The following is a 26,946-nucleotide window of genomic DNA, read 5'->3' as shown; positions in this document are numbered from 1 at the left end:
CCGATAACGACTAATCAATCAAGGAATAGCTTGATCTGAGGTCATCCTCCACGAAAGCAACATCGCAAAACATATTTATAAAATAAACAAGACGTACGCCATTGAATGACGCATCTTGCGTCAGTATCACATGTCATTTATTAAACACAATGACTAATCCCCCACACTAACGTGAGATGGGGGTTTAGATTCTATTAAAGACAAGGAGGCGATTATTATGCATTACAATCTTTACTCTGAAACCACAGCAGCAAAGAAAAAACTTTTACAAACAAAAAAGTTTCAACAACAGAACTAGATAAAGTTCAATGTCAATGCATGGGGAACTCCCCAAACCATCATGGAGGATAGGTCATACCCTGCAGGGGACCAATGAGCAGGGACCCTCCTTTATATATGTCCATTACTCTAACGCCAACCCCTCTTTCTGCAGCTGACTTGCACCAGACGCCCAATGGAACGGTTGAACTGCGTAGCGCAGAGAAAAAGGATCCAGCGAAACCGGAGATCTCAACCTTTCCGCAGCCTGAAGCAATGAAGAAGTTCTTCTGGATAGGACTTCTCACCCGAAATCACGCACTCCAGAACTTGTAACTGCGATCCACACTCCTGAGCAGAACCTCAACTCGTACCTGTAAGAACAACAAGCAAGAAGGGTGGGTGGTTGGGAAGAACAACAAACCAAAGAATGTTCTCACTTCAACCACCTGTGTACATGCGTATCACAATTGTCATATCATATCATATCATATCCAGGGTGGGTGGGAGGGATAATAATCGCCTCCTTGTCTTTAATAGAATCTAAACCCCCATCTCACGTTAGTGTGGGGGATTAGTCATTCTATGACAAGACAGGAGGCTCATATTATGCAAGTTCAAAGCCCTTGCATCTCATTAGTAAGTACAAAATGATCCAATATAATAGATAATATAATAAAATTAAAGGAAAGGTAACATTTTTTAAATGCTTTCATTAAATCAATCTGTTGACCAATCAGAGAATTGCCCAAGACTAGGTTGCCCGAAAAGCTGTCTTATAAGGCAAAGTCAAATCCACTGCAAGAAAAACAGGAATGTGCCAAATCCAGCGTTCCTTACAGGCCACCAAAACCCTCTGGTTAAAAGAGGGGAAAACATTGAACAAAGTTTTCCTATACTAATAGGTTAGGACAAAACCATCTGAAATAAACACCTATGTTGTTCAATCAAATATTCAAAACACTTAAATTCGTACCATTTTTGGGGACCTAGAAAGCAAACCAATGAAAACAAACACCTAGCTCTCCTGGAGATAAAGAAAAGTACCCCATAGGGGTGAAAGTCTTATAGGTTCCATCCCATGCATTAAAGGAAGATATCGCGTTAGAAACAGGGCATGTCACAGAACTACACTGGGGAACCAAGAGGGAAAGACAAATCTTCAAAAGGGTAAAATGGGAGTAAAAAATCATTTTTATAAATTTTGTAATAGGACAATCCATCCTGAGCGGAGCTGAAAAGCAATAGAATTAATCTACAATTGTCTTCAGACATACGTGTATACTAAGGAGGGAAGTCTTCTGGAGGCAGAAGCAGAATGGAAGAGAGGGCCCCACCTGAGAAGCTAAACCTGTCAAACCGCCAACACGGAGACCCTCAGACCTCCCGAACTCTTGAAGAAGGACTCTGCTACCATGACAAAAGGCAGATATTATAAACCTGATCCTTAAGAGGCCAAACTTGGCAAGAAGAAAAAATGTATCCGACATCCAATCACTACCATTATAGTGATATCTAAACTCCTTTGTAGGTATGCCCGGTGCTTGAACCTTGATCCCTCCTCCCTGGTGATAAATCCCCTAGCGGATCAAAAGTAACCGAAGGAGGACACCAAATTTCCAAAATCTTAGCAAGACTCTAAACTGCAAAGAACTGATCACTAAATGGTTAAACTGAAGGTGTACACCAGAAGAGGTCCAACCTATATTTCAGCCAATTTGCAGATCTTTGAAGCTCACAGCACCCTGAGCTGGCACCTTACTGCAAACAAACTCTTGTGAAAACCCCAAAGGTCCACCTGCCATGCAGGTGACTATGATAATCAAGTCATCAACCAAATATATATCCCAGCACTCTGGTAATCGTAGCGGCAGACACCGTCTGAAAGTTAATGTATAGACTCTGGAACGCATCGTGATAGAGGGTCATAACGTGGATGGGGGATAGTATCACTCCCAGACCCCTCTATCCCACCAAGGGATATTGAGCCTTCCCAAAAGAGGAGAAACCTCCCCCACTTATCCAAAGGAAAAACCTTGCAATCCAGAAAGAAAACTACCCTGAGGACCACATTAAAGCCCCGCTTTACACCGTTAAGAGAAATAAATACCCACTAGCGCCTCTAACCAATCCCCTGACTGGACAGACTCCAGTTAACTTATTGAAATACCAGAGATTAGCACAAAGGAAAGTAACAGACGGGAGGGAAATGCTCAGTGCGAGTCTGCACTGGTCACCCGCCAGAACTCCTGTAAAAAGGAAAAAACTGAAACCATTGGATACTCCCAGAGGTGTAATATTATGATGCAATCTCCCCCAAGGATGGCAGGAAAACTGAAACCATTGGATACTCCCAGAGGCGTAATATTATGATGCAATCTCCCCCAAGGATGGCAGGAAGGGGAATGAGGGGGAAAGAACTCTGGATAATTATCAATGCCCTGTAAATGCAAGGTTGAGAAGAAATCTGGGACCACTGTCCCCTCAAACCCTGAGGTCTGAGTCACTGTATTCATATGAGGCTGACTGGCCACTAAGGGAATCAGGGGAAGGAAAAACTAAGCACATTGTCCATAGCAAAACAGTACTTATACAGTACTACGAACCCTCAGGTATATGAGTGGTGCTTAACACTACTACGAGCGTTGTGTGGTGTGAGGTGTTCACTTATCGATCTCAGCTGGATAAAAGACTGATGTAGACCTTTCCAAAATTAGGAACCTGTATCAGAACGGTCAGCACGGATATGAAAACAGCACTCTAAAGAGGTTAAGCAACGCTCATGAGGGTACAGAAGCCTGCGTGTACTCCTCGAGCAGAGGAGAAGTTGCAACACACTGTTAGACGGTTAGCTGAACCATAGGCCAAGCTTTGGGAGGAAAAACATGAGGCAGGCGCCAGCAAGTTATTATTTGGCAACTCGTCTAACTGATACCATCAAGTGTTTCCAAACACTCCATCCAAGTAAAACATGGTTGCTCAACTTGTCATGTAAAAAACTGAACGGTGACCCTCGAGCTGACCCTGTCTCCACCAGAAACCAAAAGAATAAGGAATGTCCAATGGGACAAAAGTAGGGGAGAACAAACGTCCCCACTAAAGAGAGCCTTAAGCCCTACAGACCTCAATAGAGGCATAACGCATCATCTTTATTCTTCCTCATGTTGAGAGAAAATACTGTAGCTTAATCAGCACTGGTATTGGGTGGAGCAATTGAGGTCGGGAATCAAAACCTAAGGAAAGGACTGAGTTGTCCTGAAACTAACTAAGGTAAAGGGTGACAGAATTTTTAACTAAAAGGTGAATGATAACACCAGATAGATGGTTAGAGAGGAAGGTACAACCCCATATGGGTCTGTTTACAACCACTTCCACACTCTTTTCTTTAAAGCACTTAATAAATAAAGAATATATAATATATGAAATATATATAAAATATCCAAAGAAGAGGGGTTACGCCCTCACAGGGGACCGAATCCCCGGCCCTTATATAAGCTGATACTCACTGAGCTTTCTGGGCCACTGACAATTCTGAAAAAACGCAAATGTGTTCCAGTCAACACTTAAACATATTGTTTATCAAAGCGTACACTGAGCAAGTGCACCTCAACTGCTCACCCCAGCAGGGTGAGGCAACCAATAGTACACGAGGGAGCACCTCGCAGTAGGAACAAGGCGAAGCCTGAAACCGAGCAGGTTACTGCACGCCTACAAGACCAAACAATGGCGTCAGCCATATGCAGCACCTAAACAAAGCTGCCGACCTTAAGGAAGGAATACACTGAGCAAGTGCACCTCCAACTGCTCGCCCGAGCAGGGCGTGATAATCAGCAGTACACGAGGGGGTAACCTCGCATTAGAACTCAGGCAGAGCCTGAAACCGAGCAGGTTATGGTGCATGCCAGTTAAGGTAATTACCCAAGTTGCCCACTTTAAGGGAGGAAACACTGAGCAAGTGTACCTCAACTGCTCACCCTAGCAGGGTGTGGACACAGCCGTATACAAGGGGACCCCTCGCAGAAACCCCAGGCAACCTTGCCACCGAGCAGGTGACTGCACCTTTCCAGGGAAGATAACCCAAACAAAAGAAAACTGTCAAGTTGAAGGTAGGATACACTGAGCAAGTGCACCTCCAACTGCTCGCCCGAGCAGGGTGTGATAATCAGCAGTACACGAGGGGGTAACCTCGCAATAGAATCAGGCTGAACCTGAAACCGAACTTATGGCACCTACAGTGAAGGCAAAGCACATAACTTAAGAAATAAGTAAATGAATAAATAAACAAAGAAAATAAAATAAAACTGCAGACTGGCAGTGCATCGGGCTCTTGCGCTGGATGGTCAGACTTTGACCTAACAAACCCACAGTCTATCAGTAAACATTCTTTCTTTCCAGCACTAAAGGTAAGGAAATGTGTTGTGTCACCAGGGATACGAAATTACAAACATTTAACAAAACCACATTTTTACTATTAAAATGTTTGTGCTATAATCTTTCTGAAGAAGTCATGAACCAACCAAATGCCCATTAGGAAATCCCTGCTCAACTGAGCAAAAAAGGTGACAATCAAATACCTCCATTGTAAAATACAATTATTTAAAATATAACAATTAAAATGTCTAATCTTAAAATATACAAATAAACATGCGCTGGTCGGCCGCGAACCCGGGTCTTCCTGCATGGGAGACCTGCAGCTCTATATTTGAGCTAACTTGGCTCAGTACTGAAACAGAGGCTTTTGTTACAAACATAAGCCACAGGGGCAGGCCGAACCCAAAGCCTGCAGCACCTGGAATCCCCAGGTGACCATAAATCTGTCAAGGGGCACGAATTCAAACAGGCGAAATGAAGAGGGAACAGTGTAAACAACACTGCTCTCGCGCACGCCGGGAGCGAGTTGATTAATGCACTAGAAACACCTGAGTTTACAAGCGCGAGAAATTTTTAAAGAAGAAATAAATTAGAGAGCTCCCTCGAACTCACAACCTCATGGACTGTAGTCCGAAATTCAACCATTGCACCACTGCTTCAGCTGAAACAGGAAGTATGAGCATAATACCTATTTTCTTTTTGAAAGACACCAAAATGAAACCAACGGCCGCACGCGGCTATCCAGATACATTGTATCAAATACACAAATTCCTTTATAATAAAAGGTAATTAACACATATTTACCATATAAATAATATATGTCATATTCAAACTAATAAAGCCTACTACTGACAAACAATGTAAGACACAACTGAAAGGGGTGACTTAGCTCTGTGGTGTCAGCAGCAAAGAAAGAGGGGTTGGCGTTAGAGTAATGGACATATATAAAGGAGGGTCCCTGCTCATTGGTCCCCTGCAGGGTATGACCTATCCTCCATGATGGTTTGGGGAGTTCCCCATGCATTGACATTGAACTTTATCTAGTTCTGTTGTTGAAACTTTTTTGTTTGTAAAAGTTTTTTCTTTGCTGCTGTGGTTTCAGAGTAAAGATTGTAATGCATAATATGAGCCTCCTGTCTTGTCATAGAATGCACTCTCAGTCTTAAAGTGGCCAGTGTCAACATTAACTTGTGCACAATTCACAACTGCAACGCTTAGCAAAACCGCAGGAGTGACTCATGCAAAACCGCAGGAGTGACTCATTATTATTTTATTTTTTTATTTTTTATTGATATAGCAGATAAAAGAGAAATCAACTTTTCAATATTATCTTTACATCATAATATGTTGCCATAGTACAAAAGGAATAACATTGTTTACATAATACACACGTCAGAATGAAATGGACAAAAAGCAAAAGAAAGATAAAAGAAGAAATTAGAGAAACCCATCATAATTAAAACTAAATCAAACTGATCAAAGCCAGTTTCGTCAACAAACATGTTTGCTGAGTACTTTGTCCCCTGTCTATTCTCTTTGTCCAAGGAATTAGCCATTAGGTCTAGTTTCAAGGAATTCAAGTAATTCACAATTGAATAGCCAGCACTTTGACTTTCTGCATGAAATAGTCTTGTCCATAAGTCATTGGATGTTAAAATTTCAAAGTCTAGAAAATGTTTTTTAAAATAACTTATTTGTACATGTAGTAATTGAGCACATTCTCTAACTAAATGCTTCAACGTTTTGCTTTGTAAATGACAAAAACGACATTTATCATCTGTTAGCCGAATTTTCGTTGAAGCATAATTTCATTAGTATAGTCTAGATTGAATCTGAGATGCAAAAAATTAAACCTGTACGTCATGCTGGGCGATTTTGCTAGGTACAGGGGCAGAACCCCACATTTTTTCATACTCAGTGGGTTTGCTTGAAAGTCTTTTGTACAGCATACATTGCTCCCTAGTTCTGATCCAGTCCATTTGCCACAGCCTCGTTTTTGCTTTTTCTGGGTCCGTGAGCAAGAGGTCAAGTGATATATCGGCCTCTCGCATGATGGTCTGAATTTCAAATCTCCAATTGAGCCACACATATGTGACTCCATTCCCTTGCATAAACAGATATCATAGACAACAGATTGACGGATTCTCTTGTAACCATACATTTGCGTTATAAAGCACATCATTTCCAGGTATATATTGCATACAATGATAAAAGGTCTAATTCATATCTCACGACTGGCATAGGTTGTGAGTTGAGCAACCTAAGAACTGTCTTCCAATATTTACTTTCGAGTTTCTGCCAAAATTGATTGGATCTATACTTTTTGGATTCCGCGCCATATAATAAAATTGGTGTGACTTTTTGCTTATAGTACATCAATACAGGTACAACTGAAAATGTACTGTATCTCCCGTTTATTATTCTAGCCTGAGCTGTTTCTGAGGCTAGTTTGTCTCCAAGTTTTTCTTGGTCTGGCAGGTCATTGTGATGGTTGCTTATACGTATGCCAAAATAGGTGTACTCTGTAGCTATTGGAAGCACTTGGTTCTGCATGCGCCAACTGCAAGATTTTTGCCCTCTTCTTGTGGGACCAAATTGTATTATGTCTATTTTTGTAGTATTAATTGTCCGACAGTTTGTAACTGCATATTTGTCTAGTGCATTCAATAATGTTTGCAGCCATCGCAGAGTTTTTGACATTAGTAATAAATCGTCCTCGTAGAGTAGCCATTTAATTGTTAAATTGCCTAGCTTTAGTGAGTCAGATGTTAGATCTGAGAAACGTTGGCCCATATCAGCAATAAAGAAATTAAAAAGAGCTGAGGCAAAAGTACAGCTCTGTTTGAGCCCTCGATCTGTCCCTATATGTGCAGTGAGTAGCGCAGTTGTGGTCAATCGAATCTGTATGGTCGTGTGCGTGTGGCGTTGGTGTATGAATTTTAATATGTGCATTGGACATTCAGCATCTAGCAGTTTCTTGAACAGTAGTTGTCTTGGTACGGACTCAAAAGCCATACGAACGTCTATGAATGTCATGTATAGAGATTGCTTCCTGTGTTGTTCATTCGCTTTAATCGCATTGATGGTAAGTTGACACTAGTTCCCACTCCAGCAATGAATCCCGTTTGAAAGGAATCTCTTACTTTTTCTTTCATCCTGCCATAAATTAAAATCTCTCAATAATAGGCCTGCAATAATCTTCCCTGAGGAATCTTATAAGGCAATAGGTCTGTAAGGTGCCGGGTTACACCCGTGACCTTTCTTAAAGAGAGGAATTATAAGTGATTTCCTCCAGGAGGAGGGAATGCATCCTGTTTGCAGTACTTTTTGAAGATTAAATACAGAATATCCGCCCAGGCTTCAGGATGTCGTTGCAGAACAGCATTGGATAGATCGTCTGGACCTGGAGCTTTCGCTAGGCTCCAGTTAGCTATCGATCGCAGGAGGTCATCTCTGTCAAAACAGACAGGGTGAGACTACCTTCTCGAAATCTAAACTAAACAAGGCGAAAGGTGATCGATATGTGTCGGTATAGTAATCTATCCACTGTTGCTCTGACACTGCATTAGTCTGAATCTGAATAGACAGTTGGGTTTTGTGAGTGGATTCATTTAGCAATGACCATATGCCAGCAGAGGATTTAGTGGCAATTAGTCTCAGCATTCTTTCACCGTCTCTTTGTGTCTGCAAGAATTTTCTCGCTCGTAGCCAGTTCCTATTGACACATTTGAGATGTCTATTTGTGTTGTGTCTAGGTCCTGGGTGACATTTCTCTTAGTCTTCTGATGTCTTGTCTAAGTAAGGCTTTTCTTTGTTTTAATTCTGGGTCAAATGCATGTGTATGCTTAAAGATGACCTTCCTGTCCGTTGTTTTAGCCTTTGTGAAGGTTTGCATTGCTGTTATGTAAGTGCCTTCATTACAGAGGCCATTTTGTATACCCCTCTCCAGTTTCGAGTGTAAAGTTGTCAGAGTCGCCTCAGACCATCTCATTTTAGATCTTCTGTTATAACGATTTTTCCTTGATTCTTGATTGTGTATTCATCACTGGAAGAGCATGCCCAAGACTAGGTTAGACAGAGTTGTTTGTGGTCCCTATGATCATTATGCTGTACTTCCAGTGAATTGGATACAGTCATGAATGCATGGTCGCTATTGATATAATCAATTGTGGCTTTCTGCATGCCCCTCTGCACGTGCATTTTGAAGGAATGTCACCTGGAAGAGTGCCATTAAGCATTATCATATTCCTCTCCTCCATTACATTCCATCTTTGTTTGATGCTTTGTTCCTGTCCACCTTCTTTTGATAGAAGGTGGAGATTCAGATCTCCGACGATAATCGTATGAGATATCTTCCTTTCCATTGCCACCGTCTGGAGTGCAATTTCAATTTGTGCAAAGAAATTATCTCTAGGTACATCTATGCGACCCCCAGTAGATATTGAGAAGTGCAATCTCTGGCGTGTGCCTAGTGATCTTAACTAATTGGACATATGGGTTTAGTGAAAGCCACACTTCTATTTTGAAGGCCTTTGATCTCTTTGTAGCGACTATAAGACCTGCCATTAGCCTGCCTCTCGTGGGAACTTTAGCTGGTGTCATTATCACATCAAAATGATCCCACGCAGGTGCTGTGGTAAGCCAAGCCTTTTGAATTGCCACTATGTCATTATTCTGCAGTCCATTTGTGTCTGAATTTTTCAAGCGCCGATGGTCTCTGTTGTTGCAGGAAATTAGCCGGAAGTTTTCTACTTCTCAGCATTGTTATGCTTGAAGATGACCATAATTATGTAGGGAGTTGGAGTTCATTGCTTGATGGTTGTTACCATTCATTTCTGATTTCTCATGACCGATAGTATTTGATTGATTGGTGGTAGAGTTGACTTGAATGTGATCCTCAGATCTTTGAATGTCCTGCAGTAATAAGAATCCCAATGTATAGAGTGAAGATGTATGTCACTTAAAACCCTCAAGAGAAAAAGCAATAATTTGGGACTTGTGTAAAAATCAGACATACCTTTTTATACTAAGAAACAATGTAAAGGATATGCCTTATAGGCTTTAAAAGCTGCTACACCAAGAGAATATCTGATTAAAACGGGAAATAGAGATATTGTAAGATTTATTATGCAACTTCATTTTAATATTCTTCCATCTAAAGAATATCCTGGGGCTTGGATACAGATACCTTGGGGAGAAAGATGGTGTAGGCATTGCAACATGGATATAGAAATTATTATACATATGCCCACTCAGTGTACGAAATTGCAGGAATGGTATTTTAAAGGATATGGACATTTGGTGTGTGAGTTTTAGATGATTAGATCAGACCAGTTTTGGTCAACTATCTATGAGGGTGAAACCATGGTATATATTGGGGAAGCCTTTTATGTATGGAAGAGAGCACTTTTAAATTGTTGACATTGAACTTTTGATGTTTTTATATGTACATTTGTGTAAATGTAAATATGATCTGCAAAGGATTAATTAATATGAATAATGGAGATAATGTTTCTTTTCTAACTCTTTCACATTTCTATGTGAACATTGTTTTATATTTGTATATGTTTTAGTGTATAAGGTTTTAATTAACCAATATTGCACTTGAAACTAATAAAAAAAAAATAGAGTGAGGATCTTTCTTTCCACAGGGTGTTTAATACAACCCCTGATTTAATTGATAGAGGGGCAATAGTTAGGTTGTTCTCATGAATAAACTCGACCACGTCAATGTCTGCTGAGGTAACATCTTCGAGGCTAGGTATGTCCATGAATATATTCAATATGCTTGATCTATTCAGATCGTATTATGGGTAAGGTCGATCCCTACATCATATTACCAAGTGGTGATATTTGTATTGTGAAGCTTTAGTGGCTTGTGTCAATTGTGGGTTCTTTTTTGGTAGATTTATTCGAAGTAATTCATCCAGGCTCTGCGACTGCTTCTTGCCTGGCCATTGTGTCATTCCACTCTTTGGAACCAGTGCTTGGTTCACTGGGCCAAATAGAACTGGATTGTATGATGCGTCTGACGGTCATATAACATTGCCGGACACAAACACTGTCTACAGAGTATTAATATCCCTTACAATGAGTAACCTGCCGTCTGATATGCAAACCGGCCAAAACAAGTGAGTCCGCAGGGCAGCCCTCCTCTTGTTGATGAGAATTAAATGGGAATAGCTATTATCTGCACTCATTTCCAACCTGAGGTAGGGCCAGTGATCAACATACGGTAAGTCCCCCAAACTGGTGGCAAGTTTCAGTCGGTTTCTTTTCTTCCAAGCAACGAGCAAAATGTTTGTATTTCCAATATTAACCATCCGATCATTCTCCTTTGCGTAAACTGCTAGTTTCTCCAGCATAGTTTTACAGCCGGAGAGAGTCTGATCAAAGATTACAAGGTCGTCTGCATATAACATGCCAGTGACCTTGGCCTTCCTATCCTGGGTGGACAGTTTGAACGAGCCAGCATTCACTCAAGAAGATCTGAAATGTACAAGTTAAACAGCCGGGGAGCCAGCAGACAACCTTGCTTAGCTCCCCCACTGAGAAACACTGATGCAGTCACCCCCCCCTCCATCATTGTCAAGCCAGACAGAAGCACTCGTGGCGTTTCCTCAATAGTGTCCACAACCAGCCCAGACTACCCAGCAATGTCACATTTCCCCAAAAATTACAACTATTTTCAAGGTCAAAAGTCAACCTGAAGTCAACAAACAATACATATAACACCAGGGCATCCCTCTAAGAGGCATCAACGATCAAGGGGTCAAGCATGCAAGTGGTCGAGGAACCGGGACAGAAACCCCTCTGTAAATCATGCAGGATGTTTTCAGATTTTACCCAGTCCTGTAACTCCTTCAATACCAGATCCGAGAACAATTTACCAGTCACATCCAAGGTGGATAGGAGTCTGTAATTTTCCTGTCGCCCTTTTTGTAGACTGGAACAAGCACAGACTGCCTCTGCATGGACGAAATGGTATGCTTGCAGTATACTCCATCAAATAGCGCTTTCAAATAAGTGGCACATGTAACTGGGTCCCCTTTAAGGACCACGTTAGCAAGCCCATTGGCCCAGGGGCCCTAGAGAATTTGAGGGCATTAATGGCGACAAGTAAAGTGTCAACCAACATGTCAATTGGCCATTGCTTGCTGTGCATAGTATACCCTGCAGTTACCAAAGATGGTACGATCCTCAACTTACCCCTTGTATGTTCCAGCCATGCTGCCTCACTGATGGGGTTTAAAATACACTACTCTTTGGCCACAGTTAATAGCTGCCATATGGTCCTTGGATTTCTACTACTCAAGGTACATATCAACCGCTGCCATTGGATATTGTATATTACGTGCAGAGTTTGTCCATTCCTGTAGCCTCTTACGATAATTATTTTTCATAACTCTTGTTTGTTGGACGAGTTCGGGGCCAGGCCAAACGCTCTTTGTCAGATCAAGCAGCTCTCCGCACATAACGCGTTTAGCATTGCGAATCTGAACGCCCAACGGATTGCAGTGTCCCTTGCCTTTGACCATGGTGCGACCCAGCCTAATGGATGCCACATCCAAGATGGAGACACTTATCCAGTTCTCCATCTCTTCCGCCCTTAAGTCTGAGTATGACTGCCAACTGGCCCTTCCCAAATTGTTTACCCATCGTGAGGCCCTATCAATACTCGCACTGGTCCATCGGATACGATCCTGAGTGACTTGCCACAACATCTTTAATCGAGGAAACCTCAAAGGGATTAACCAGGAATTGTAGTGTTAAACTCAGGGGGGGAATGGTCACTATGGGGAGAAATATCAAAAGATTGCACACGTTCTAAAATATCAATACTGCCGAAAAGGTAGTCCAAAGTAGCCCAGCTGCAACCACTTCTCCAGGTTTCTTTCCCCGGAACATCTCCTCTAGCTCTTCCATTTAGGAGGACCAACTCCCACTCCCGGAGGAAGTCTACCCATTTACACCCCCTTGTGTTCCCTTTCTGCTGAAACAACTGGGACTTGGGGTAGATGTTATCAAACGGGGAGCACAGTTCATTATTTAAACAGTGTGCATTTAAATCTCCCTCTACCAAAATTGACTCATTACCAACTTGACCCACCAGCCCTCACAAATATCATTGATAAATGAAAACATTTCTTCCATAGAATCACCATCAGGGGGTTATACACATTTATCAAAAGTAAACATTTTGCTTTCATCTTGGGAGTTCAACTGAATTTCGACTGCCATAAAATTATCTTCAAAGGTATTTGTGCTTATTGTACGTGATCCCATGGATTGCCTCATCCCTATGATGAGACCCCCAAATGGTCGACCCAGGTCTCCCCTTTTTGCCATCACTTGATGCAACACAAAACCCTTGATAAACACATTGTCAGTTAACCACGTCTCTTGGCATCTAATGATCTCATGCTCCATTAATAGCGATAAGGAGCCCTCCTCTGAGAACAGATGCCGATGACGTCTGGTATTGCAACACAGCAACTTTAGGCCTCATTTGGTGGCGAAACATTGCTGTGGTAAAAAACTCTTCAGCCATCTCCACCCCTGTGTGTTGCCTATAGGTGCCAGTAGTTACTGGGGATCTACACCCTTAATAATCAAACACCTTATCCATTATTTCATACATTTCTCAAAACAAGTGGGTGGAGTTTCTTCAAGAGTCATGGTGTCTAGGTCATACACCAGCGATGCAAAAGTCAATCTGTGAAAGCGTATCAAGGAAGCAGTATCAGCAAGGCAGCAATATAGTCTAGTTTGTTGCCTTCCTTTCACTGTTGATTTATCGATGAAGTCAAAATCAGTGGAATTGAGTATCCTCAGAGACTGTATCTTGGCCAATAGTATCAAGTCTGCTGGACGATTTAAATGTTTATAGTCCTGAGTGGATTTGGGCAAATACAAATTCAATATTAGGGGATCCAATGCAGGAGACTCCTGGATGGGAGCTGACTGACAGCCAAATGTCTCCTTTCCAATTGTGTCCAGAGTGTGAACAACGGCACCTTGTGCCTGCTCAACCGAACCAAGCAGTGAATTAATGGCTATGGTCAAAGGTAATGAGCTACCAGCCATTAGTAAGACTACAATTGCCCCGGGTGCTCCTGGCACCTCCTTCACAAATCAACTCATCCGGGCGTACTGTGAGACACCTGAAGGTGTCTAATCCACTACCCCCCCGAGGACCTGTCATCCAGGTGGCCAGGACACAGCCATCACAATTGGATCCAGTTCCTGGGGGTGGACCAGTGCGGGAGGATAATCTGGATAAGGGGTCTTCAGGGAGTGGAAGTGGGATACTGAAGGGTGAGATGCAGTATCCCCTTCCCTGTAACACCTTTTCCCCATCCTACCAGGTAGGATACCTAGAAGCTCAACCCCCCCACACCCTCCGTTCCTGACACAAATACTTTCCCACGGACAGTTCATCGTGAGCGACAAGAGACTAGAACCCGAGCTGTAAATCTAACATGTCCCAACACAAGGGTCAGGCAGAGTCAGGAAATTACTGATAATTACACACACCTGACTTCCATCACACTTACCCACATGGATAAAAGGAGGAGCATGGAAGCATACTTGGAACAAGGCAAAACTCACGAAGAAGCAGTAGTTCCGAGATGGCCGTTTAATAAAAGGAGAAAAACGGCAAGACCAGAAAGGGTGCAAGGGTGGATTGATCTTGGCCTTTTCAGGGGAAGGAAACCACTACTTTCATGAGCCCTCAAGAATAAGAAACATAAGACCAGGAATTAAAGCTGAAGAAAGGTGCATTGTGTGTCGAAGGTACCTGGGGCTCTTCTGCATCGATAGCCAAGGTGGGGAGGAGCGATTGCTGCTGTGGTACTGTCCTTGGCTCTGACAACAAAGCTGCACCAGTAAAGCCAGCATAGCCGGTGAGTTGGGGAGACTGATCTGTGTTAGAAGCGAGGTTGCAAGCAGCAAGGTTGTATGAAGAAATCTGCAAAGAACCAAGTGTAAGGCATATGTGATGAGTGACGCAAATGTAATTGAATATACAAGGAGTGACTGAACTTTTGAAACCCAAGATACCACATATAGAGTGTGCCGGCACCATGTGGGTGCTCATTTGAAGGACTCTGTTAGGCATCCAACTGAGAGTGTAAAATTGTGAATTGTGATATCGAAGTGGTCCTGCAACGGGTCAAGACAAACACTGTGCACATTCAAAAGTCTACAAAAGATATACGAACTGTAATTAGTCTGAGCCCGGCTGAGGAAAACTAATTCTGAAAAGGGGATCTGAGCCTGATGGCAGGGGATCCATGTGAACCATGAGTCACCCGAGAAAAGATATATGAATATATGAACTGTAATTGGTCCGAGCCTGGCTGAGGGAGATTAATTGTGAAAAAAGGGGATCTGCGCCAAACTGAGGGAGATAAAGGATTAACCGTGAGTCACCCGAGACAAGCTTGTGGTACAAAAAGGGATCTGAGCCGGCTGAGGGGGATCCAGGGTGAGAGTGAATCACCCTATGTGAATAATTGGAAAATAACTTTTCGATTGTTTGATACATCAGGCCCTCTGAAGCAAGAGACTTTTGATAACTTGAGAGACTTGGGTATAGAAGGACTTGATTCTTGTAAAGGAACTGTGTCCTCGTGCAGAAGAAGCCCAAGAGTGTGCTATGCTCGAGTGACCCGCCTTATCCCTTGCTGTAAACGTGGGTAAGTGAGGCCATCGGCCTGCACATCCTGACTTATCTTTTTGTGAACACGTCTTTCTTTTTCATGAATATTACTCCAGACTAATTGTAACTTAAAGGTAAGGATTAGCAATCATTTATTTAGTATAGGCCCTTTATTTTGATGAGACTCCACTAGGACTGTATTATTATTATTATTTTGATGGTCGTAGCTCGCTCCCATCTTAGATTTAGGTTTAGATAGGTGTTTATCACCCTCTTGATAAAGTTCAATAAACACCCTTGAACTGTGATCACTTGTGTCTGTCTCACTTTGATACATGCCTTCCTTACAGTACCAACACTTTTCCTTTGTCTAGCCTTCAAGTGTTATTGGCTGCCTTTGGCTGCTGTGGGGCACTTTTTTCATGTGTGGGATATTGCACATTCAGAGATTTACAGACTTACTTTATACTTAAAGTTGGCCCCGTTCCCTGCCTACCGGAAACAGCGATAAAAGACTGGGTCGCATGCATCCGCACGCGCGCATCCCCGCGTGCACCTCGAGTGCTTTTGGCTGTCTTTAGCTGTTGTGGAGCACTTTTTTTGCATGTGGAATATGGCATTTCGAGAGGTATATTTGGAGCCCACCACGATAAAACTGACTCATCAGACTATTACTAGGGCACACTTAGTTATTGTGCTTATTTGTGCTTCTCTCATAGATTTATAGATTTACTTTACACTTAAAGTTGGCCCAGCCCCCTGCCTACCAGAAACAGCCATAAAAGACTGGGTTGTGCGTATTTGTGCACGCGCATCCCGGAGTGCATCTCGAGTGCTGTTGGCTGTTTGCTGGTTTGGGGGCGGTAGGGCGCTTAGGGGCTTTTTTACTTTTTTACTTGTCCTAGTAAGTGTGAGTCTTCATTTGAACCTTTTCATATTGTAGGACTGGAGGAAAATATCTGTTGTGAACTCTGCCAAAAAGTAAAATCTTTAGTGGAGAATTATTGTTATCGCTACGTTACTACTTTATTGACTAAAGCAAAGAGTGTTATATTGTAACTTTGCAACATAAATATTATCACAATGAGGAAAAAAGAGAGGGTGGCTGCTTCAAAAAGAGAAATTGTAATGGCCCCCTCATATTCACTAATAGAAGAGATAGTATGTCTAGTGCCTTGGTCCTACTGTTACCTCCCTCAACTGTGGCGGAAGGAAATAAGGGGGGCGTCAGATAGTGCTGCTTTGACCAATTCCACAGGAGAGGTGATGGTCATGAGTTTCAGACAGGGCAGGGCAGAGGCACATTCGCAGCCCATTGTAGTTGAGTTGGGATTTTTGCCCCAAGAGATTCAAAATCAAATCTTGGGTAAGGACGCAGCAGACTGTTTATTGGTGAATACGGAGATTCTGAATGGCTCCTTTCTGAGCACTCCACCTATCTTTTCAACTGGGCAAGTTTCCCTTTGAGCTCTGTCTGAACATTTATAGGAGGAAGCGGCAGGGGATCATAGTTTAACATCAGAAACATGTTAGTTCTCCTTTGATATGGGAGGATGATTCTCCTTCAGTTTTCTCAGTTACTCATATTTTACGTGAGAACTTATGTTCGGAGATGAAAATACAAATAACCGGCACTAGGTAAGGAACGTTTGGTATTTCTATAGATCCCCCACAAAGCGCTCGGGTGGGGTCAAGGACTTTGGATGTGACCTGCACTTGGACAGGGACCAGGGCCGATGGAATAGGGCCGGGTAGCGGGGCGGCCTGCGCAGCCAAACTGCACACCTGGATTGCTAAGTGGAATAGGGTCTCATTACGAGTATAGCGGTAAGGCAACAACGGCACTGGTATCGCTAGGGGCACCATTGCTGCCGTACCACCATTCTAGGGGTTCGGCTCGCAGGTGCCCTTGCAGCCACCAGGTCTGACCTGGTGGCCCTACTGGCACCTGCAAGCAGAACTTGATGGTAGCAACGGTACCGTTATTGACGGTACCGTTGCTACCACCCTCCCCATTCCCATTGAGCCCTATGGGGGCTCAAATGGGAATGGGGATGTACCAGGCCTGGCACCCGTGCAAGGGGAATTACCGGATCTGCTGAGGTCGGAATGACCCGTTGGTTCCCCTTTCATGGATGCCGGACCCGGATGCGAGTTTGGAGGTAGCCTTGCCGGTAAAACCTCCAACCTCGTAATGAGGGCCACAGTCCTGTCTAGTGGCTGTTGGCTCCACTCACAGGTCATGTAGAGCTTTAGTGATATCTTCCATACTGTCACTGGGTCATACTACTCATGAGCCTGAAAACACGTGGGCTTATGCTTCTGACAGAGTCCACAGCTCCAAGGCACAGGAGTGGGACAAACCAACCAACCCCACTGCGGTTTTGGGACCTACAAGATTGAGCTTACACAGGGCTCTGCAACCCCAGCAAGGAAAGAGGGTTAGAGTATCGATGGTTGGATGGGAACAGGGATTTCAGAAAAAACGGGAAAAGGATAAGGAAAAAAATAAAAGGATAGGTAGGGGGAGCTTGGGGAAACCTGCCTAGTACTCATTTCCACATACACTCTTGCATAAACATGTTTCTATTATCCCCCAATGAGCATAACACAGCACTATGATAACATAGACAATAAGATGCATTACAGTGGAACACTTAGCTTGGGTTTATGCTGTCCGGAGTGTCCCTTGTTGCTCCTGCAAGTTCTGTGAATTGGGCTGCCTTGCAGTAGCAGGTCAATGCTGCAAAAAAGCACCACAATTAGTGTCCACGTAAACTACCGTCGCACATGGCCTTACATTGGCGTGCATTCTAGCCTAGGGTTTGTTAGTAGACGGTATTAGTGGCCGCACGTGACTATTCCACAGGCTGATCATGCATAGCTTTTGCGGGGCCGCACGTGGCTAAACAACATGCAGCACTGTTTGGTGTAGCCGCACATGGCTAATGGAATGCAGCACCAGGTCTCTCTCCAAGAGCGCTGTTTTAGGACAGGCTCCAAAAGCATCCGCGGTTCTTATACCGTTCCAGGATTGATTATGGTGAGTATCCCAAAGTAAGTATGCGTCGTATTGGCGCAATAGTTATTGTGGTAGAGCGCTGAATCTAGGGTGTTTGCATAGAGCATTCAGCGTGACTTAGCTCAATGTGGGGGACTGAGAACTGGTAGAGCTGGCCCCCCCTGCATGACCTGCTGCTCCCCACGATGTGGAGAAAGCGCTGCAAAAGTTATATTTGGTCTGCGAGGGGCCGGCATATCTATCTGGTTTGACATGACCCCTCCCATGCGGCTCCAAGGCCGGAGCTGCTTGATGTACGTCTTGTCGGGTCAGCGTCTCGAGCACAAGCACCGTGCCTTTTGTTGCACGCATGCGCGTTGGTGTGACACCTCCAACATGGCTTTCAGGCTGTAGTTCCTGCCCAGGTGCTGCTGGGAAATGCAGTTTTATAGGCGTTTGCTCTGCAGGGAAGGCAGAGAAGCCTGTGAAGCGGTTTGATTGGCTTGTTTGCCTTGCACTTGGTTTGCCTCCACCCCTGCTGTTGCAAGGCACCATCTGCCCCTGACCTTGTGGCCCCCTCTCTTGGCCCCAAGCCCTGACAGCATCCTTTTTGTTAAAGAACATTACTGGGAATAATACACAAACACCAGGAGAAGGGAATCATTCTCCTGGAGAACGTACTTTCTGTCGACTTATTCTTTAGTTGTAGTGTGAGGAATAGAAGTAGGTTTTGACACAGGTCGGTGGAGTTTTATTTTGATGGACATTCTGGCAGGGCCTTTCAGTATTATTTTGAGGCAGGAAACCCCTCTTAGAAGTTAGGGATAGCAAGGATTTATTTTCCTGTTCAAAAAAAGTATTGCCAACCAAAAGGCCACCCATGTGCCAGCATCCTTCTTCAACACCCTTACAGCACATAATATGGTAACATCTGAGATTAGGTGAGGCGAGGTCTAGAAATCAAGAAAGCAAAGATCTACTAGAGGCAAGTTTTGATTTTTCACCGAAAAGCCAGCAAATTCCCTGTTAGCCAAATTTCTTCTGGAAGAGAATTCCAAAGACAAGCTGCACATACCCTAAAGGAACACCCCAATATCTGTGAATATCAAAGTCGTGGCACAACTACAATTATTTTTTTGTACCAAGATAATTTAGTTCTATTGGGTGAATACATTCTGATCCTCTGAATTAAAAAGGGGCATCACATATATTGCTTTATGCATTCGGGTCAGGGATTTACACTTGACCTTGGATACAATGGACAGCCAATGAAGTTTTGTTAAGATAGGAAATATATGTTGACTATGTGCTGCCTTGCTAATGATTCTTGCAGTAGCATTAATAAGAACCTGAAGGCGATTGGTCATATATTTCAGGGATCCTACAAATAATGAGATACAAAAGTCAACTCTTGAACTTATAATTGGACGGTGCGACAAGGTCAGTAGTCTGACCGTGTCAAAAAGGTTCCATGTTTAATATTCTCGCAAAAATATTGCCATAAAAGAATGGCGCCTTTTTTTGCTGCTCTATTAACCCACGGAACCAGCGGGGCATGCCCCTGCAACCCCTATATTTTTTTAAAGGGAGCGGGGGACACCCCCAAAGTCCCCGCTCCCATTTACCCCTTAAATTATCCCCTCAAATAATGTCACTTACGGCCTTTCTTGGCGACCATATATATGGCAACATTATTTGTGGGGATAATATTACCTGATACCGTCTAAAGGGGATGGGAACTCCTCTCAGCCAGGGGTTCAGAGGTCTACAGGGGGGAGTCTAGAGCCAATCCTACCCCAGAGGGGGGTGCATTGGCATTTGGGAGGGCTCCATTACTGTCTAAACCCCAAGTACCAGTCTATATAGGCCTCATTACGGATTTGCCGGGATCCTGGCAGTAAATCCACCAGGATATCGGCAAATGATAATACTATTATCAGTCCAGTGGTATTACTGCCAGATTATGAGTGCTGGTGATGGTGGTAAATCCCCATTTCATGGCCAAATTGTAATGAGAAAGCGCTGTCCTGGTACACATAACAAATTGCAGTAACTTGGAAAATTATTTAGCAACAAATATCGCTTCTGGGAGCTGTTTATTCATGTATCTTCTAGGGCCCATTCCATGCCAACACTTGTTTCGACCACTTAGGTCCTTTTCAAGGCCGGGCCTAATGTCATAAATTGGTATTACAATCAAGTCATGTTTGGTGGGTCAGGATTAGACCGACAATTTCACGTTGTTACAAAGTATATAAGACAGATTGTCACAGGGCCTCATTACACGGAGGCTGTGAGCCATGGTGCTATTAGCGCCATGGCTCATGCCGGTAAAATACCGGCACCGCTTTGGCGGAAAGGGGATTTACCGCCCCATTCCAAGGTTGGAGGGGCGGTAAATCCCCTTTCCGCCATTGCCCTTCCCCATTCCCATTTCTGCCCCATAGGGCTCTATGGAAATGGGGAAGGCGCTAATTACGCCACCGCAATTTTGCGGTGCCGTAATTAGCTCCGAGGTCCCTTAGCGGGTTGGTTTTTAACGCCTGCAAAAAGCAGGCGTTAAAGCACCAACCCGCTAAGGGACCTCGTAGTAAGGCGGTAAGGGTTAACGATCACCGTTGCCATTAACGGTGACCGTTAACCCTTACCGCCGTCCGTGTAATGAGGCCTACAGTGTTGAGTTAGCATAATAACGAAAAAAATAGAAGGCAATGTTCATTCAATGCATACATATGCAACAAAAGAAAACCGATTCGATCATTCCAATTGAAAATTGCAAACAGGAAAAAAGAAGAAACATGTGAAATCAAAAGAGACAAAGCCAGAAAAAGAAAATAGAAAAAAACAGAAGAAACGCACAAGTAAAAATATATCCAAAAGCAAATTCGACTCTTTCTGTCACCATTGTGTGAATTTCTTAAGTACTGTGTTTAAAATCAGATGGGTTGCAATTATGAAGGTGCATGAAAAAGTCAGTGCGTCAAAGGTAACTGAAGAATAACCCAGGGACCCAAAGAGGGAGAGCCAGAAGTTTTGGGAGCACAGATTGGAATAGTGTTGACAGCGAACATCCTGTCCCCATTGTCCAAATACATGAATCGACCTCCATGCCAGCGTATCACAAACAAATCATGTGATTTATATTGTATGTCCCCCAGTATGATGCGCAAGAAATCACCTGATTGTTGCGTTCCAATGAAGCTACCTGCGAATGTGAGATCATATTAGTTCAGCTGTTAGCTAATACCCTGGTTGTTGTATCCATGCTATGATATGCATAAATCCTTGCCGCATATGGGCAGCTGAAAAGTTTCCCTGTCTGATGTGTTACTGTGTCTTCTATTCTTTAGACAACTCGCTTTTTTTTAAAAGTAGCTTTCAATCGTCCTCGAACATATTGTAGTTCCTTAAAAATCATAAAAAATCGTGAATTGGACTCTGATAAGTCACGTCCCCATTTAATGTAATAAAGCACACTGTGCCATAATTGCTTATAAAAAATGCAATAAGAAATAATGCTTCTTACTGAAAATGTTGTTGCTTTATGGGGCTTCCTTCATTGGTCGTGCTGATATTGCTCTCTAGTGTGTTTATCTGCCACACTTGTCATCGCTCTCGGATGTGATACGAACTTGAAACAGCTTGCATTAGTTTCTAAACAAAAATACATAAAAGGAAGAAGCCATGACGCACGTGTCAAAAGGTGCTTGTTAGATTATTATTAACATCTCTGCTTATAGCACTCGATGTTTTTCTAAGACTCAATACAATAAAATAATTGACCTGTTCCCGCTTTTCATGCAATCTATATAAATAAAAATGTAAATGTTCGTTTGTTCAAAATCCTAAATCTCCGAAAGTTCTTCACTGATTGCTTTGGAATTTTGACACAACGTTGCATTCGAATAGGCGCATGTTTTTATATAGCTACTATACATAGATGTCACACCTGTGACAGGTAAAAACATGCTTTTTCTGTAAAACAGCGCCATCTGTTGGACGTAAAAGCAACACACGATATTCTAAATATTTTACTGAAAAACAGCACCATCTGTTGGACGTAAAAGAAGCTTCAGATCTGCTTTGTTCTCAACAGAATGAATGCGACAGGTTGAGAGTGGCTGAAAGACGTCAATGAGAAACAGCAGATCAGCATCAAACACGACTCCATGTTCAGCAATCACGCGATTATAATCGCCTTGAATTCTGGTACAACCCAGCTGATGATTATAGTTTGAGCCGGCATGTTCTCATCGGCACCATGACTGAAGTGTGTCCTTATTGCAAGGCTCTGAAATTTAATGGAGAAATTAAAGGAATGTGTTGCGCCGCCAGGAAATTAAACTGCCTAAACTTGGAGAGCCTCCAGAGCCATTAAAAACGTTGCTTTCCGGATATACCGCAGAATCAAAGCATTTCCTATCTACCATTAGGAAATACAACTCATGCTTCCAAATGACGTCGTTCGGCGCAGAAATCGTTACAGCTCAATTCATGCCAACTTGCGTTTGCAATCAACATCAACAAAGCTCAAGGCCAATCATTAGAATTGTGCGGTTTAGACCTAGACACAGATTGCTTCTCACATGGACAATAATATGTTGCGTGTTCTACAGTCGGCATACCTGCACAGACAATGGAACAACAAAAATTAGTGTATATCCACATGCATTGTGAAATTAAACATATTACCCACACGCATTGTGAAATTAAACCTATTACAAATGTCAGCTTTCTCTTTTCTTTCTTTTCCATTTAACCAGACTGAGCCACAGCAACGCGTGGCCGGGGACAGCTAGTAAAATATAAGGTTCCAATGCCTTGCGTCATGTCCTATTGTGCGTTCAGACAAAGTCGTCTGGCTTTTCTTGCTTGAAGTTCACCAGCTTCCGCATTGAGGTGTACATATGATGCGGCAGTTACGTCTCTTGATGATTGGTTGTACATTGTGTATGATGGCGACGTTACCGTATGTTCCATAATAGCCGTGATTCCTGATCAATTGTGCATTCTATATAGTGGCAATGTTGCTGTGTGTTCCTTTAATAACCGTGATTATTACGGTTATGGTTTGTGTCCTGATAGCCGTGATTACCCGATCAGTTATTCATTCTGTATAATTGCAACATTGCTGTGTGTTCCTCCATAACCGTGATTATTACAGTTACACAGTATCTAGTATACCGAATGCAAATTACGGAAGGTCTGTAACCTTATCAATAACCATCCAGGTTTGAAAATCTGTTGTTATATTTGTCTTGTCTCCAGGGATATAGCCATGCTGTGGATGCATGATTTAACAGCACAAAATAGAAATATTGTCTCCTGAGACTACTGAAATATATTCCATAATGGCTGTGTCCCCCTAATGAGTGTGGTTCATCCAATTTACCGACCATCAGTGTGAAGCATTGAGCCACTGCTGTCAATTGGTATAAAATGTTTTGCCAATGTGGCATGCCATATGCTTAATTGCAATAGCCAAAATTGAGTATTAAGATTGGTGTCCAGAAATACAAATATATTGGTGTATAGTATATGTTGCTTTTTGATTGTCCACCTGGAAATGTGGATTGAATATATCTGTATCTTGGGATGATAAATGTGTTATTTAGTTGTGAAACAGTAAGGCCCTGATATTACAAAATGGTGCAACTACAATTTGTGCTCCCATTCCCTCTAATTGGCTCTGCCTCAGGCTCATTATATGAGTGTTCTCATGTGTTCAAGTAGTGGGTGACATTTTGTTCTCACAGGGTCTCTTGCTCATATTTACATATTCTCATGTTTGGAAAATCATAGAAATGCATTTAGTTCTTGTTCAGAATTGAGACCATCTACTGTACATCTAAGTTTGCAAATCATTTTGGCTTCCAGTTGGTGTAAACACAGTTGGCGGTCCCCACCTCTGGCATGTGCACGTGCCTGCTGTAGTCCCACAAATCGGATATCTTTCACATTATCTAATTGAAGATTCTTCTGCCAATGTTTTGCTAACGGTAATAAAGGGTCTTGACTGTTTAGATGCGCCAAGTGCTCGTATGCATATTCGGAGCTCACAGATAGTACTACCCACGTAAATTATGTTGCACACACATTGAATAGCATAGACTATTAATTTGGATTGGCAATTGATGACATCTGATATATGTACTGTTACCCCCGATTGGCAAGTGGATTTCATTGTTGAAGATAGGGCATATTTACAAAAGTTACACGTGCCACACTTAAAGAATCCAGTTGGTCCACTCTTAACCAAATCTTTATATACAGGTCTCTGTATATTGGGTTCAAGGAAAGAGGGACGCAATATATTCCTGAGTGTTTTATTCTTGGTGAAAATTAGATTTGGTTTATTTGTGATATAAGCAAGTAGCTCTGAGTCTAATTTAAATAGGTGCCAGTGTTTCCTAAGTATTCTGTATAACAAATCACTGTCTTGTGTATATTTAGTAATAAAGGAAATGTTATTACTATCCCTGATAACTTTGGAACCGTTTTGTAACAGGTCATCCTTCGAAACCATATTAGTTTTGGACAATGCCTTGTATAAGCATTGATTTGTGTACCCCCGTTCCTTGAACCTGTCCTTTATCAGTATACATTCCTGCTTGTATGTATCCTGCGTACCGCAGTTTCTTTTTGCTCGGAAAAATCCCCCCCCTGGGATGTCGGATATTACTGACCGCTTACGACAACTTACATAGCATGCAAAGTTAAATTTACTGATGTCGGCTTCCTATGAGTCTGAGTTTGCAAAGTGTTAGTGCAGATATCAATCTTCAGATCTAAGAACTCTAACGTAGTGCTACTAATGGAACCTGAAAATTCGATGCTAAATTTGTTTTTGTTCAACTCTTGTGTAAATGCCTTGAATCGATCACATGACCCATTCCAGATGATAAGGACGTCATCTATATAACGTTCCCAGATAACAATTTCTGATTTATATTCATGTTCCACATAGATATGATGATATTCAAAGTAACCCATTAACAGGTTTACCAAGGATGGTGAGTATTTCGCACCCATTGCAACTCCTTGTGTTTGTAAGAAATATTGCTGATTAAATAGAAAATAATTGTGTTTAAGTGTAAACTCCAGAAAGTCTTTAATCATGTCTATATGTTTGTTATAAGATGCAGAATGATTGTGAAATGGAAAATCTATGGTTTTAAATGCAAATTTATCTTGAATAGATGTGTATAAAGATTTGACATCCACGCTTGCTAATTTGTACCCAGATTGCCATTTAATGGAATGCAAAAGTACAAGTGTCTGTGTGGTGTCCTTTAAGTATGCAGGAAGCAATACCACTAAGTCCTTTACTGCTGTATCTATATACTGAGGAAGTCCATCTGTGGCCCACCCTAGGCTGCTCATGATAGGTCGTACTTCGGGTAGGTTTGGATATTGCTTGTGTATTTGGGCAGAAAATACATGGTCGGTATGACTGTCTTTGCTCTGACGAAAAAAGGTCTTTTCATCATCAGACAGTTTACCCTGCGAGTACCAATTCTCTATTAATGTCTTAAGTACTGTGACTGTTTATGCAGTGGGGTTAGTTTTAACCTATTGATAACAACCTGGTGTGCTTAAGTGTTTGTTGGCCATTTTGTATGTAATCTGTTGTGTTAAGTATGACAATGTTCCCCCACTTGTCAGCCTCCTTGATTACTATTGTCTTATCATTAGCCAGCTGAGATAATGCTCTGTGTTCTGCATGTGTAAGGTTGGATTTGGTACCTGAGAAGCCACGTTGTGTGTGATCTATGCTTTGGTGAATTTCTTTAGTGACATCTTGATAAAAAGTTTCAATAATACTTTCATTAGCTGTAGCAGGAGTGAATTTGGACTGATTCTTGTGTTCTAAAATGTCCATATTGCATTGATGTATCCCCGATTCTTCATACAAACTAGCTGTCATTGGTGTAATGTCTGAGACTAGTGAGAGTGCCAACTTCGTGTTCTCTATGTCCAATATGGTATATGAACTGGGCATGTCCTGTTTCTGGAGGATGGAAAATTGATACCGGATTGCGGGAGAATTTTTTAAGCTTAAGTGTTCTCACAAACTTGTATAGATCTATCTGGAATTCAATGAGATCAGACTGGACACTCGGGGCAAAGGAAAGACCTTTTATTGAGAAGTGATCGTTCTGATTGAGAAAGAACCCTGCTTAACAAATTGCACACTAAGTTTTGAGGATTGGTTTTACTGGAAGGTTCCTGGTTCTTGACCTGGTTAATCTTGCATTTGCGTTCCTTCTATGGTGCGTTAAGGCAGATGTTGCACTACCTCCCCCCCTGTGCCTGTGCTGGGATAGGTTTCCTCTTCAGATTCAACTTCTGAGGATACTGGAGTGTTAGTCAGTGTTTTTACTTCTGCTGTTATGTTATCAAAATTGTATTTAGTTTGAAAAGTGTAGACTCTATCATTATTATAATCCCTTTCATCCCTGAAGTATTTCCGAAACTTGCGCATTTTCACCTCATATTGGTATTCCTTGAGAATCGTATACATTGTGGCATAGTTTTTCTCTTTAGAGCTGAAGAGATTACTCATCTCTGAGATTTCTTTTATGAGATAATTACAATAAGTAATTTGAGCATTTTCTCTGAGCTCAATGTTAAATTCTGTTCCCATTCC

At 42.4% G+C, this 26,946-nt stretch overlaps 1 long non-coding RNA gene across 1 annotated transcript; it reads right to left on the bottom strand.

Moving 5' to 3' along the window:
• Positions 1-212: 212 nt before the first annotated feature.
• On the bottom strand, positions 213-5,532 carry LOC138526970 (uncharacterized). Its single transcript, XR_011283792.1, has 2 exons — positions 5,434-5,532; positions 213-632 (listed from the first exon to the last, which is right to left on the bottom strand). It is a non-coding gene; the product is annotated as an uncharacterized lncRNA (long non-coding RNA).
• Between the last annotated feature and the right edge of the window lie 21,414 nt (positions 5,533-26,946).

This window comes from Ambystoma mexicanum, chromosome 14, assembly GCF_040938575.1.
Source record: "Ambystoma mexicanum isolate Mex_15411 chromosome 14, UKY_AmexF1_1, whole genome shotgun sequence".
In the NCBI taxonomy this organism is placed as follows: Eukaryota; Metazoa; Chordata; class Amphibia; order Caudata; family Ambystomatidae; genus Ambystoma; species Ambystoma mexicanum.
Note: the sequence above shows the minus strand (reverse complement) of the source record. Positions and strands in the feature narration are given on the sequence as shown.